The sequence below is a fragment of the Patella vulgata genome, chromosome 1 (assembly GCF_932274485.2).
Source record: "Patella vulgata chromosome 1, xgPatVulg1.2, whole genome shotgun sequence".
NCBI classification, from domain to species: domain Eukaryota; kingdom Metazoa; phylum Mollusca; class Gastropoda; family Patellidae; genus Patella; species Patella vulgata.
Genome location: NC_065879.2, coordinates 28,261,751 through 28,278,725, shown reverse-complemented (window position 1 = coordinate 28,278,725; position 16,975 = coordinate 28,261,751). Strand labels below are relative to the sequence as shown.

Genomic DNA, 16,975 nt, shown 5'->3' with positions numbered 1-16,975 from the left:
TTTACATTGGACCAATTCTGACTCAGCGTCATTCAGATCTGCACACGTGTCGGCGTGATAATGCTCAAGTACATACATTTTTTTATGGATTTCTTGAACCAAAACAACGCGGTAGTGTTCGACTGGCCAGCCCTCTCCCTGATCTCCCATATATCGAGCATCGGTTGAACTGCAAAATATCCATCAACTACACTAGAAGCAGATGGGATTCAACAAACATCAATTCAAAGGGCTATATCCACCGTGAGGCGACGTTGCATGACGTGTGTGGGTGACTACCAGGAATGGATACACACGTTACTGATTTTCCATATTTACCTAATGTGAAGTAAAGATGTTGTGGCCGCCATGGGTTGTTGTTGTTGCCCTATGTCGCTAACTGTCTACAATCATGCCAATAATTACGTCTTAACTGCATCAGCCTCGTCAGCACTTCCAGTCAATTAGTGGTGCGTTTTTATTGCGTGTTAGTACAAAATCTGAGTATTTTCATCCTAAATATTAAAAGTATTGCAATACTGGGACCGCAATCCGAAACCATGATCAATAATATTTGAGCACCCACAATCAGAAGCCTTTATATTGTCAACCCGCGCCCCAAATATGAGGGGGGGGGGGCTTATTTCATTTACCTAACCTTTGTGTTACAGCCTTATACTAATGTGGAAAACTGAGCATAAGTTTCCCACAACAATCTAAAATCTCGTAAAAACTAGGATAGAGAAAACTGCGTCACATTCCCTTCCATTAAAACGGGGAACGTTTTAACACTAAATATATGATACTTCACCAACAAATCCGGCTCCATCATTATTATGTAAAGTATCGAGAATGAATGCTACTGTAACACAAAGGAAAAACCTATTTTCTTTATGTTTTGCACAAACTTGTTGCCAAAACTTTAAGCTATTAATCTACTCTGTTTACTTGGCCACACAGATCGCAAATTATTGCTACCATCATAAATTCAATCATCTTGTAAGTCATTTTATTCAAAATCCAATTAAAAATTTGGGGGATTTTCTACCTGAGTGACGTAAGTTATGAAGCGTTGCAAAATTGGATGTGGCAGACATGAGTTGTGACGAGCCATGGACAGAGAAGTATACTGTTATTTTCAGGGAAGCTTGCATGCTTCATGAAACTTATAATATTGAAATACGATTATTGTAAAATTACAACATCTTATTAGATGCACAAAATCGTGCACAATATATTTTTGTACGGGTATAAAAATTTAAAGTAAGATTCGATTGATAGTCAGTAGTTATGTACTAGTAGCCAACCACCTAGTATTCAAACGCGATCCACTGTTACTTCCTTAGAATTGATTAACATCGGAAGAATTGACTGTTTTTCCGCGAATATTCCATATCTGGAGACCAAGCCACTATTTTTACCCGTATAAAAAGGGCTTGGAATCTCTTTAAAGGTAAACCACTCGCCTCACTGACTGTATCACATACGTTTGATTACCTTCCGTAATGATTTTATAAGTTGGTGACAGTAGGATCATAGAAACCATTGAAAGGTTTTGAGAGATGGTAGTCTAAGGATCAGCTCGATAATATGTTCAGATAATTTCTTCTTGTCCCGTTCATTTAATCCTGTATTAGTTTATTTAATGTCTAAAATCAGCAGTCGTATCATTTCTATGAAGATCTAATTACAAGTGTTGTAACCCATGAAGCGTCACATTAAAATATGATTTGGAGGGCCATACATGTCTTCGGTATGATGTAATAAGTAACAATCGCACATAGATTAGCATACAGATAATCATTATCTTGCAAGATATTCACTTCATTCTAACTGAATGATTTTTTTTAGAGAAAGGAACTATACGAGAAAACCACTTGTAACGTCGACATTTTGAAACAAAATATCACAAGTTGTGTCCATGTATAGGTTGCACTTGAGCTGGCGAAATTGCAACTACAGTGAAATTTAAGAGAAACATCATTACACATAAAACGGGTTAAGGAGACAACAGTGACAGTCACAAATAAACCGCTTGAACATAGAAATTGCATTTTTATAAAATGAAAAAACATTTTGATGATAATCCCATTTTCGGTAGTGATTTGTCAATACGAACATGACCTAATATCTAGGTAATTGAGGGAACGTTAATTCTGCAGGTTCTTGTAGGTTTGGCCAATTTAACTGAGATGATTTAGCCCCAAGTATCCTATGGTCATTTAAGATACCAAAAGCGATACCATGTTCCTGCGTGTATCTAGAATAGTGGGCGACTCTTTACAGTTTCATTTGGTGGTCTATCATGATTTTAGCAAAGGGGACGAAACATCAAGTATTTGTCACGGAATCCCATTTAAATCAATATTGGATATTGAATACTGGTATCAGGCATTCTGAATTCTGGAAGAGTAAGCAGATGATAAGTAGTTTAGATATTAAAAGTTGCCCAAATTTTTCGAAAAGACAAGGCTGGGGCGAACCAGATTTACCAAATGGAGAATAAATTGAAAACAAGAGTGAAACAAACTTATAGCACAAAACACTCCACGTAACTGCCACTTAAATTAACATCTTCTTCTCTTGAATGTATATAACATATATTCTCAACTCTCACTGTTTATTGTGTATGTATATATATATATGATAACTAGATCGTGTTATGATTCATCTTTAAGAGGCTTGTTTTATCTTCTGATCTATGTTATTATGAATACCGTTGAATGTTTCAAGTATTTAAATCTACTTTTTTCCTAAGCAGCACTCAATTAAACATAATGACCTTAAGTAGCAGGAGATCAGGATAAGAGGAATAATGATATATGTTATAATGTATAAAGGCAGGATTAAATCAGCGTTAAGCTAAACATTATTTATCTTAATCGTTTGTGATCGATCTTCGTAAGCGGTTTAGGACTGGTCGCGCCTTAGGATACTTAACGGGGCCTAATAGTAAAGCTGTATTATAAGTAAGAGGTTACTTCAACAAATAGATTTGCATCTCAAAATACAAGAAAAAATGGGCATCTATACGATATTCCGAAATGGACGATGTCGGTCTCATAGGTTACACAACTATTCCGCTCTGCTGTGTGCACGACAACCACTACTGTTTATAGGCTGGGAGTACGTAGCTTTATTATATCCAACATATTTGTGCTGGAACCTTTCCATTTATTGTCAAGATCATGAGGTTTATTAAAATCGGAACGACATGAAGATAGATTGAACGCCAGTCTGCGGATTAAAGGCACTACAAGCCATATCGTTTACGCATATTTCAAATGTAAAAGATGCCGTTGTTAAAAACTTGACAATAAGTTAAGTTAGAACTGGTCAATTTGAATAACATTCGGACCAAAACTCCATGCATAAATATACAATCTTCATTTGTGTATATTGGGACTTGGGAGTTCGTATTTCAGAATTATGTTCGAAGGGTTTAGAAAACGTTTTTTTGTTTACCGATCATAATAGTCTAACAAACCTAGATTTTGCAAAATTGAGATCTGAGTTTGGTGGTATTGTACGTCCGGACATCCGCCTGACTTTAATAGACCATAGATTATGACGTATTACACAAGTTTGGAGACAGATATGTTAATCAATGGGAGGTGATTAAATTTAAAATCAGGGTAATTTTGTAAACAAAACAGGTGTCAGAAAGTTAATATCTTAATCCAATAACTAGTCAATAAGCTTCAGCCAACCGCTTTACTCAATCCCACGGTGGAAAATCCAAAATCTTGACACCTAAAATCAGCTAAAATGACTGCTCCCCGGGACCTCTTTGTCCTTCGTGAAATGAAGAGTTAGTGAGCAGTAGTTGTTGAATGGATTTAGTTTAATTAGGATAGGTGAAGGCGATTTGTCCCGCGGATAGCAAGAATTATGCAACTCTTCGTCTTCGCTGTATTCAGATAATTTAGAAAAGAAACTTAATCAGTATTATTCGAGTCGTAACTCCCGAAAACCAAAGCACTAATGAGAGAAAATATTTGAATAAGGATTACCTAGTGCCCCGCTGTTAATCTAAAAGAAACCAGTTAAGATTGAACAATCGTTGACCTTATTGGTGGGAAAATCAAAATAATGACTATACAGTTCATTAACCATGAACATGTTTAGTCCTATCTGATATTATTGATATTTTATATAATATAATAAATATGATTATTATTTACCTTGGGGAGCATAGTAAATGTTATCTGATCAGTAAATAATTTGACAATGTATTTGTTTTCATGATAACTTTCTGTAAACCTGATAGGTTATATCCATTTTATTCACTTGAAAATATTTTCGATATATTTAATATCAGATGATTTATTTATTCGAAATGAAATGAAATGAAATGGAGTTTAACGTTCCACTGTTCTGCTCCGAACTGGGCTAATGAAGACGGGCATACGCCATACAGTGTGCTATTAGGGAAATTTTTCCCGGACAGCGGCACTATGGCCTACTGTTATATCGAAATCCAACTGTCAAGGGATCTTTTACGTGCACGCCAATGTGTACACGGGACCTCGGCTTTTTGTCCCATCCGAACGATTAGACAGCTTTCATTGTCAGGTCCTCCGTCCTACATCACTGAGAAGGGGGAAGCACGCCGGAAAATCTGGATGAACTTTCTCGGCCAATGCAGGGATCGAACACCCGACCTCCAGGCTAGCGAGACAGCGTCTTGCCCACTTAGCCACCGTTCCCCCTTATGTATTCGAAACGACGAAAACGACGAAAACATTTACAAAGCAGGAAATTTGAAATAGATTTTTAAAATGTTGACTAGTTTCGAATGAAAATAATGGCAATTTTCGAATGAAAATAATGGCAATGAAAATAACGGCAATTTTCGAAGGAAAATAATGGCAATTTTCGAATAAAAATATTAACAATTTTCGAATAAAAACATTAACAATTTTCTAATTAAAATGTTGACAATTTTCTTTCGAATTGAAATGTTGACAATTTTCGTTCGAACTAAAATGTCACTTTTCGTTCGATCTAAAACTTGACAATTTTCGAACTAAAATGTATAATTCCAAATTAAATAAATATGCTATATTCGTATACGCCTATCTCTCTTGACAAATTTTAATGTAGGATAAATAGTACTGAAAAGAACAAAAACTTTACACAGTCAACTGAAATATACGTATGATTAATATTGTACCAACATCATTAAATATAATGCAAATCCCTGTATTGTCATAAAAGTTTGTAGGATCTATACTATATGTGTTTGTATATCGCAACAAGACAATTAATACTGGAAGAATGTAGCTATTTCTTCTCGTGTGAATCAACACAATATTTGGGTTTATTTACAATCGAGATATAAAACCCATAAAAGCTCGAACAAAATGTCGATTTTATGAATTGTTTGCAGGTTTTATTAAGAGATCCAGGGACCAACAATAGACGTATAACTGTCAAATTAAATTTATCAATACAAGAATATCAGGTATTTGGTATAATTTATGTGACTTCACGGCCTCTCTGGGAGGGGGCGCAGATTAATATGAAACATGTTAGTGTCAAGTATGATGGCGACCCAGGTAGTCGGAGGTTAAACGAGATTATGTCCTATTTTTACTGATGTCAATTGCTAGCTGCATGACACGCTAGTATGGGGTGGGGTTTTCATGGGGTGTATACATAAAGCTCCAATTATCACCTTATATAGATTATGATCGCCAGAAATAAAATTAACCGAGAAGAAATCATTAAATATTATATAGATACCAAACATTGAAATGAAATTAAATGGGGATTAAGGTCCTATTTTTCTGCAACCAAACACTGAAAAATCACCTTTATAGATGTAAATATGACCAATATTTCGCTTTCTAGGACAAATGGCATTAAATTCATAATATCCTCTAATTTATTTCAACATACTCCCAAGTCCATAATTTTGATATTCCCTTATATGCTTTGTTTTATGGAATGGACATGGACTAAGCATTAAGCGGTCGAATCGCCTATTTGGTTGCAAAATGTTTACTAAATGTTTACTGTTGGTTGGTCAGGACGTACACAAGCCGGATTCTAAATCCACGCAACGGCCACATGTTAAAAGTAATCTGTAAACATATTTTATGTACTACAGGGAACTATCTATTGAATATGTGGTGGACTCACCAGGTAAGAGAGAGAGAAATGGGGTTTAACGACAACTCGACACAAATTAGGTCATTTAGGGACTAACATAATTCGCTTGCGTTTAGGGGTCTTTAGCAGTGGGGGGAAATCGGAGGACCCGGAGAAAACCCACGTACAATTACAGACCTTCTGATTCAACGCACACGCGTTAAACATTCCATCACACAACCCCCCGACTTACCAGGAACATTTCAGTGAAAATTACACTAGGGATAAATTCAATCTTACAACAGTTAAATTTCTTAGTAAATTAGGATGTCTTCAGTTCGCTCGAATAATTAGAAGTCATCTTAAAGATACATTCTCACGAAAGTATTTACTATAAAAGTATTGAAAATTTGGTATATAGACCCTCAATCTTACCCGAGAAACACCAATAGGGCAAGCACTGGCCAAAATGTCAGGGTATCACTAACTGGCAACCCGACGGCTTATTGTCTGCTAGACTGACTTAGGGCGCGGTTGTTGTTTCTTGATGGAATGGTTAGGCGGTTTTTGGAACATTGAGGTGATGTAAACGTATAACATACTCTGCAATTCAACGGTGGAAAAAGAATTTAGTTGGCAGAAAATAATTCAAGAATTTACTTAGGCCTCAATATGTATGGTAAATGGACACAAGTAATGACAAATACATCTGAAAAATGTGCCCTCCCTTATTCAAGTTAGGTGACAAACATAGCTTATAAAAATAGACTTTTTATAGCTTGGGGTACCTCCTCGCGAATGCCAAGTTTTGAGAGGGATTTGAAGCAAATGTTTGATATATTAATTAGTTTGAATATGTTTTTAGTTCAAATATATCATCAAATCACACAGTTTGTACACGGAAAGGTATCTTTAAAGCGATGTATATATGTAATACGTGTAGAAATCCATTTGATGAACCAGGACATAATCGATTATCATTATACATTATGAAGAATGCAATGGTGATATTAATGAATGCCTATAAGGTAATCAATCCTAAGCATAAATATTCCCCTGTGTGTTCTTTCATTTAATTATGAATCTATTAGTATGCATCATCGGTAGACTGTTAAAAGTTGCAGTTTAATGTGCTTTCATACAAAATACTTTTATTCCGAAACATATAATAATATTTAACATGTCAGAATGGGCGAACTGTCTATTTGAGATTGTCGAGGGACGATATCAAATATGCGCACTGTACAAGAGAGAAAGAGAGAGAGAGAGAGAAAGATCTTTAGCAGTGGGAAGAAACCGGTAGACCCGGAGAAAACCCACGACGTTGGACTTTACATGTACAAGACATAATGTAGAAACTTCTACAACCTCACCGCAGACACAATCAACGTTATCATTACAAGCACGCACAGCCATTCAAGTATCATATGTTAGTCTCAAAATGGGGTAGCACGATTTTAAATACTGATCCATTATGTAATAAAGATATGGTATTTATAAGGACATCATCTGCTTAAGGTGTTGAATAAATAGCCGCATCTGTAATTTTGCATCAATCTATCTTTTGAAAGTTTGTTGTTTTAATTGTTGTGTTAGTGAAGTTGTTGATGATATTTTAGACCTAGTTCCTGTCTGTCACCGTCTCGTCACTTCATATCGGTTATCCATACAAATCAATTACACGTTTCTATAGTAAAAAGCTCCTCTATTGATACAACGCATCAATTTTAACGATAGTTCTGAGCAAATTCAATAGACGGCGCTGCAAACATCGATCTTTTATCGTGGAGGCGGAGATATGCTAGGATAGATTGTGGAACCCTTTTGTGCTCTATTTGAAGAAGTAACAAAAAGCACAAGAAATTTTGTATGGCGTGAATCAGCCAGTATTTACTTCGAATTCTCCCCCTTGATCAATGCAGTTGTTTATTCATTAAATAGCCGCCATTTAAAGAGTCCCGTCACCATTTATCCAACTTGTGACAAAATTTACACACAAACCTGTCCATTCTAAATAAAACGATTAGACTAGATTGTAATAGTCCCTACGTTGTCATTGCAGGTGTCACAGAAGTGTTCAACGTCTGGGTGATATCGACTACCCTTTTGACAGGAGAACAAGCTCCGGGACAAAGAGGAGTTGGCTATTTTGTCGTTGAGGAGAGGAACTAGTCGATTGATAAGTTAGAAAGAATGAGAGACTCGAGTGGAGAGTGTTTAGGTATTTACACAAACGATTCACTCCATTGATTCAAAATCTTTTCAGTGGAGAAACTAAGAACTATTTTAACAACATGTGGACTCAATTAAAACCGATTTTTTTATTGCATTTTAGTAACTTTGACAACCACAAACAGGAAGAAAATATTTAGATTTTGAATTATTTCTGGCAATTTTACATATTGAAACGCGAGCTTTTCAAAGTCGACGGATGCCTCGTGAAAATAAATAAACTCGTATTTAAGTGCATAAAAAATAGTAAAATAAACATGTCGCATTTTCAAAGCACAAAATAAAGTAAGAACCCTGAACTATAGCTTCAGGTGTGATGAGTATTGCTACTGTTTGTTTTAGAGAGCTGATTTCTAAGGATGAGAAAACATAGGAATTGTATTAAATTATTATGTAAAAGCATAATTTTGTAAAATAAAATGCCCAGAGCAATATTTATATCAATGTCGTTATTTTCGTTATTAAAATAAGTACATTTGATATTGATATTTGCCGAACAGAACAATTTTGTACAAATTATTGCTATTAAGTTAAACAAGCAAATGAGTAAAAACGATGTTAAAAGTCGGTTCAGATATGTGAATAATACTGTACACAGAGACAAATCAGCCCAGATATATGTGAATAATATAATAAACAGAGAAAAGTCGGCCCAGACATGTGAATATGAATATTATAATAAACAGATAAATGAAGTTTAATACTAATGTCCGATATAAATAAATAAATTAATACGAATAAATAAATTCGTGTTATTGTTAAATAAATGTAAGTAAATAAAAGTAGGCCTACATATATGTATAAAAAAATATTGTGGTATATATTTATCCGTAAAAATTATATGAATGCGGAAAAAAGCAAAAATGCCAATATTTTATTACATTTCTTCAGTCATCAAAAATAAGGCATCCTAAATAGGTTAAATGTCTTTCCTCAAACAAAGGACATGGTGTTGTTTTATATATAAAAATATATTTAACAAGCGAAGTAGGATATCGAGTTTGAATTACGACCCAAACATCAAATTTCGAGAATAATATCCATGTGAAATATTGTTACCACAACAAGATCGGGTGTCATACTTTTATTGTACAACTTCACCCAGCGCCATTTTAATTCATTCACAGGTCTTAAACAAAGTCTACTGTTTACTTCTCGTCAATTCACGCGATAAGATAACAAGCAAGTTCTCGCGAGAACTATTGCAGATTAATTTGTTTGTGGGGTACTTGAATGTAGTAGATTGAAGGTGATTTAGAGGAAACCTCCTCAAGGTTTTATTATCATTCTCACCTGTCATTCAAACTGGTGTGAAGAGATTTGAATCCCGCTCTTCATAACACGGAGTTAGAAAAATGTAAACTGTGGTCTCGAGTGTTATGTTAGACTCTTTAAATAAACTTGGTATCCTCATGTTGTTCTGATACTCATAAGTGTTTTTTACTAATTTAGCTATTAAGTAGTGACGGATGTCGTGCCACAGCCAAGTAATGGCACTTATTGTACAAAACATCTAATATCACTTCCCACTATTTGAGGGATCTACACACGTATTCATGTAGTCATCATTTTGTTGTATTGAAACACGCGTGTTCTTCCAATACTGCCTGTGATGGGACGAGAGAAGTCTGATTGGTGTTAAAAGAGGATGTATTTGAAATAATTTAAGACTTGAAACTCATATCTTAAGTAGTTCATATTCGTAGTTATTTAACTTAGAGAAACACTGAACATTCATTCGTTACATAAAGATTATAGTAAAAAAATGCAAATGCATTATTTTTAACCCTTAGCACGAAGCTATTATCAATTAGTACATTTGTCGATTACTGCCGTTAAGTGTATGCACTTCAAGAGATCTTTTTCTAATGAATTCTCACATCTTAATAAATATCACCTAATGAGTTGCATCCTTATCTGTTTGAAGTCGACATAACGCAAATAATTCAAACTGTGAAAGAACCGTATTGTGTATGCGTGTAGCTGGTGTATTTGATGTTATTTATTCGGTGTATTTTTTCCAATTATTGCCGATATTACATATGATTTAATTACATATAATATGCTGTTTTTAATAATTCTTCAGTTGATACATTTATTTACATTGATGTAGAAATGTTGCGGTCGTTCCTTTCAATTATAAAAATGACAACATATCTCTGAGTGTTTTCACTAAAACTTGGATAATAAAGTAGGCCAGATGTTTCTATTAACTGTATATACATTCCCAAAGGAGTTCTTATGTTTCAGAACTGTCAACATCTATTATAAGATGTACTATCGTGTTATAATACAAGATACCCATCTTAATTTACACATCCTCCTTTTAATATTTATCTATCATATTCGTCCTCGATCCAATACCACGCTAGGTACTAGGACAGATCTTGGGAGCTGTGCGGCCTAATTGGAAACATTTATGCGGGTTCCCGATTCACAGACAAGGTCTGTTTTAGTGAAATACTTTATAAAAATAAGCAGACATGACTACTTTTTATTATTTTAAAAATGTACTTTCGTACGACAGCAGGTTTACTCGAAAAGACTATAGTAGATACCCTATCACGGGGATCCCCTTGGGTGCTGTGATCGGTTGGGAGAAACTGGGTCAGTTGGACTAAAGACGATCCTGGCATTATAGGCTATAATCGTCGAATGGATGCAATTGCCAACCTAGGTATTTTATTGCCCCCACCCCCTGCCCACAACAACGTAATCTACGAGAACGGTTATTAGCTACTTAGGTTATTATCAAACTTTATATTTCATTAGCCCCAGTACGACGCAACCCTTCCAAGGGTAGCTAATGGCAGACAAAAATGAATTCCAGCTAATAATGCAGGTGGCCGACGATTTTGATTTGTATAATCACGATGCTTTTTTGATACCTTAGTGTTTATAGAAGTCGTGATAATAAAATTCTGACCATTTTTTTCTTTGGCGACGAGGGTATCGGAACTATACACCTTTAAGATAACATTTATATTGTGTAAAGGTGTATATGTATATATGAGATGGCTGTCAATCATGTGCTGTTTTAGGTCTAACGATGGGTATCAAATAGTAATATAAACCATGAAACAACCTGTCAAGAACAACAATAAACTAGAAATATAATCGCTAATATTCACACCACTCGTCAGTTTCTAAATCATACAACAACCCTCTACCATGCCCTTAAGCAATTTTAGTATAGTCAACCATTATGAACAACGTACGAATGAAGATTCAGTGGTCACTAAGGCACAACTGATCTTTATTCAATATGGATTCAGACCACTAATCCCCCCATCAGAAATAACCTTAACGTTAAATCCATGACATTTCTCGCTCTATAACAGTTCTTGAATATTCCGCTTATAACTAACATGTCACAATCTGATAAAAATATTGAAGTTGGTTAAGCATTTCGATTTTTCCTCGGCCCTGTCAAGGGAATTTAAAGGCAGTGACGTGTTCTGGCTAGGTAATTGATTTGATCCATACCGGAAGTACTAAATGAAACTGTTCAAATGGTAGCAGTACCTCGATCCTTGATAGTTTAACATTAATTGCTTCCAAAACAATGATATTGCAAAAGGTTGAAATAGTATTCCAATCTGCTATAAAAGATAGTAACTATGTAGTCTTGATCATGTAGTAATAAAACAACATTAACTCTACGTGACTCAGATAGACCAAGATTCAGCAAACTAGTAGATTAGAGTTCTAACACCAGAATAATATACGTTAAATTGGGAGCCAAAAGGAAAAAAATGATATGAATTTGTCTAAATAAAATACCAGTACCAATTCTTATCAACGTAGGCCTATTATAAGAAACCATTAACTACTTACTAGCTAGCAAATTTAATAAAGAAGCCTCAAAGGCCAGTAACTCTTTTCCCTATTATGTAACTAATCAGAAGGGATTGAAAAGCGTAAGTGGTTTATAAAATATTATTGACTGAAAATATTCTTTCAATGAGATCACAATTTAAGCACGGTGATCAAATAACAAGCATGAGCGCCCATTGGTGACAGATCTGTGTACAATTAGAAAATATCGTTAGCTTGATATTCACGCGCCATTTACCATACGACATGAGAAATGGCGGGAATGTTGACTGAAGGGATTGGGAGGTGTAAAGTGACAGAAGGTAGAATACGATACCTTGAGGGGTAGACATCAATAGTTGTTAGTCGTTAATTGTACAAGGTAATGGCTATTATCATAATGGCCATCATTTGTTTAACAGAATATGACAATCTCACAGTACACTTGTTTTAACAAGTTTTTAGTTTATTTTCAAAACACAAGCAAGGTCTACTCATAATCGTTCACCCTCGAGGATATAGGCTATATGTGATATATTGGACATAGCTGAAGTGAGAATAAACGAAGACTGGATTTGAAGAGTGTTTTAGAAGAATGAAACCCAGTTGGATACTGTAGCTTTTATATAATAATGGATGACATATTATAAATGAAGTAACGCATACACTTTATCGCATGGATACAATATATATATATATATAGATATATATAGATATATATAGATATATATATATATAACTACAAAGTTATTATAGATCAATTGCTCTTTCTGTATACTGTTTATATACGCCTGGAAAAACTATACCAAAACCCAAACAGTTTTCGTTCTGAAACATAAAACCACGACAACAGGAAAAACATAATAAATATTCCTTGTCCTGTCATTTGTATACATTTGTATTTGAAAACGCAGAATAAGGCAACCCACTATCACTATGCTATATATTGAGTGTATCGATACTTATTTACATATAAACACATTCGTGTAAATCTTAAATAGGTATATGCGCATATTATAGACCTGTTCAATAAGCTTGTGCCCTTTCATTTCAAAAACGAGAAAGGTCAATGGCTTGGGTCATTAGACTACTTCCGGGCTAGATTTAGTTTTTCCAGATACTAAGAGTTGCTACTGAAGATATCTACTAGAGATAACCCAGACCACTGGTGTTATTATTTCTTTTATCAAAATAAGAAAGCAATGCTTATTCCACAGAACTATGTCTTTATCCTTACGTGACAATTTTCCTATAGTAAACATTCCCATTCATATGAAATAACATAACCAGTGTTAATATTTCTCAGATCACGATATTCTAGGGCTCGCACATTCTTTATGGATTTAAAAATGTTTAGAAATTGTTATTATTTAATCCAACCTCGTGGGTTTTCTCCGGGTCCTCCGGTTTCCTCCCACTGCTAAAGACCCCTACGCGCAAGCGAATTATTGAAATAAAATTAAACCATATGTTAGTCCCGAAATGACCTAGTTTGTGGCGACTGGACGTTAAACCCCATTTCTCTCTCTCTCTCTGTTATTATTTAAATCCACATTTACATTTAAAATTTTAGGTCGTCATCGGGATATCTTTAATGGGTACGGTATGCCTGTGTCAATCATCATCGAATATATTTCGAATCTTAGTTTCCCTTTCATAGTTGACATAAAAAGTAGTAGGAGTGTCACACATAAGGTAGAACATGATTACTGCTTCTAGATCACCTCGTATTACTTTGATCCATCGACTGTACACGTTTCAGTTGTAAAGTCCACATTCTTTTACACTAAATTGTCATTTTGTATTTATAGGCTTGGGAATTTCGACTGCCCTTTAAAATCGATATTTTATTGTATGGATGGACGTCCTTTTGTCGTTGGTTCAAAAGAGCAGATCGACAGCAGGTATTCATTAAAGTATTCCAGACTACTAACTAACTAAAATTAAAGAACACCGATTATCCCTATTCAATATTCGTTTTATCCTGTACAAATATTTTAAATAATGCATAGATTTATCTTTTATTTTGTCCAAAATTTAAATATTTTTTGCGGCTGTAAGAACACTAACTAATGAATATTTTATGTTTGTTTTTATTGGCCCACCATAAAAATAAGTTTGTCTTCATGATTAAAATTTTCAATTGGTTCATTTGAACTCAACCCTTTCTGAAGTCGAGGTCAAAGTTTATAACAACGTCATTTATTTAATATACTTTGCCTTTAATCTAGTAGTTATATGAGTGTTAAACAATGAGCTGACTGGCGTTCATGTACTCCGCACCATTACCTGTTTAGTTTTCCCCATAACCGCTCCATTGAATCTCCAAACATGGCTGTCGACTTGAGGTGATTTAAATTTCTGGAATGTGATGGTTGATTGAACTGATAAAAGAACGAAACGAAGTGTTGGTTGTTAACTGTTATGGTTGAGTTGTTATTTGTCTAATCTGTCACATTAGCTCTCTAAACCTTTCGTCTTGTCTTGTCCTGAGTTTGGCGGTCATTCCCAATTATCACAATTACTTCCATTATCCACCTCTTTTATGAAATGTTGATATACAATAATGATATTGTACGAATTTACCTACAGTTTATATACTTTTTAGCAACGAAAATGAACTGAAGTGAATTATTTGACGGGTATTGTGCACGAGTCAGGATATATTTACTTAGACCACAGTTCATAGATTCAACAATTTGTATTTCGGATCGATGGTATTATAGTCTGTCTTCGTAGTTTTATTGATTACGGTAATGAAACGTTGCTGAGATTTGAATACTTAGAAGCTAATACAAAAAGATTCTTACTACAATTCGGCCCATGTCATCGGGGAACTTACCAGATCCATCTATTTTAAACGTTTGGTGTATTCTAGGTTACAAATACAAATATTTTATTCCATCAAATTATCGCATGAAGAACCTGCCAAAAAGGTGAGATAGTTTACACCCAAAATGACTGGCATATTGTTTATTTAATATACATTTGAGAGAAGAAGCTGCCTTGTCGAGCCTTCATTTATTACCATCTAGCCAGGTCGCTTTCTTCTCCCCGAGTCTTTTATATTTAACTTAGATCGGGAAATCAGGGTTCGTATTCAAAGGTTTTCTTAAAGTTAGGTAAAAATACTTAATTTTTCCACTTAACTAAGTGTCTTACCTTAAATCGGTATTCAAAGGCTCTATTTTACATATACTTGGCTATGTGAAAAATTTAACTGCACACTTAAAATATGGAATACCCATATTAGCCAACAAGCATGAATTTTTAACTTATAAAATAACCTCCACTGCAAAAAATCACGAATTACTCACGTCGCACGCAAGACATGTCCCTTCAAGAGCACCACTATACTCTATTAAAATCGTAGTTGTCATTACTTTAAAAATGTTTGTAAAAATATTATATTATATTATTGTAACGCATGGAAACAGCAAGACTATAATTTATGATAAACTATATGATAGTACGCATTCGTTGATGGATATTGTAAACTTTATTATTTTAACAATGTATAACGAATAGAAAACAACATATTAGCAATTCGGTGATGTTTATCAATCTATCAATCTATAGACATTTTGTCAGTGTCTACACTTTAGAACCACAAAGGCCTGGCAATGAGGGTGCAATGTGTGTACGAAAGATGCAGATGACGTTAATTCCTACCCGAATAAATACGCAAGAAATTAATTGTAAATCATTGGTGGCACGCTTCGGTCAGCAGAGAGAGAGATAGAGAGAGAAATGGGGTTTAACGTCCACTCGACACAAACTAGGTCATTTCGGGACTAACATATGGTTTAATTGTATTTCAACAATTCGCTTGCGCATAGGGGTCTTTAGCAGTGGGAGGAAACCGGAGGACCCGGAGAAAACCCACGAGGTACAACCGGGGATTCGAAACCACGCCAGTCGATTTAATGACAGACTTTATGATACAGCGCGCGCACGCTAACCATTCAGCCATCCAACCCCCTTCGGTCAGCAGCCATCACCATATATTTGTAAATATATGTAAACATCTTGCAATCAAAACTTCAAATATGTATATGAGAATGAATTGCAAAAGATAAATCATGCCATGTTTCTCGCGGCAGTATAAATATTTGCTGAAATCTACAATTTAATGTCCTGATGACAATGTCAAATTTTACAAATGAATTTAACGCATCAAACTTGACTATATGACTGTTGTGGAAAACACGATTAAGTAATACTAACACGATAAATGATCGGGTAAAAAATACCTTGACCATCTCTGTGGTAGTAACCTTATACACTATTGTGGCACTACAAAATCGGTGACATTGTCTTTGTTTCAATCCCCTTACTTTTAATATCGCCATTACATGCCCGCTACTACAGTACTCTGGTTAAAAATTGTACCCATGAGGCAAAACAAGTCATTATAATCTCACTTAACTTTAAGGTACCTTACTTAAACCGGCCTTAAAATACCACTAAAAGACTAAACACTTGAAAGTTAAGGAAGCTTAACTTAAGGGAAAATTTATATATAACATTGCCTTTGAATAAAATAAAACCAAGTACGAACAATCCAAACCATAAGACAGAATTCGAAGTCCTAAAAAACGTTATAGGCAAAATAGTGTATTAAAGCAAAATAGTGTAATCAGCAAATGGACTGCTCCTCGTGTACAAAATACACGACAAACAGTGGTAACAGTTGTCCGGAAGAGTAAGCTTACCCTGCCTGGCGCCACACCCGCCATAGCTGCATCCAAACTATTTGGCGAAATGTCGGTAAAATAGCGTGATTGGCCAATGAACTATCGGTATGCAAAATGCACGCGATGAACTGTGTTAACGATGTAGTAGACATTAT

General features: G+C 34.9%; 1 long non-coding RNA gene across 1 annotated transcript in view; it reads left to right on the top strand.

The window, feature by feature from the left end:
• Positions 1–8,632, top strand: part of LOC126829815 (uncharacterized) — an 83,225-nt gene extending 74,593 nt beyond the window's left edge. The window contains exon 3 of the long non-coding RNA XR_007683533.2: positions 8,138–8,632. This is a non-coding gene — a long non-coding RNA (uncharacterized LOC126829815). The remainder of the gene's footprint in view (positions 1–8,137) is intronic.
• The last annotated feature ends 8,343 nt before the right edge of the window (positions 8,633–16,975 follow it).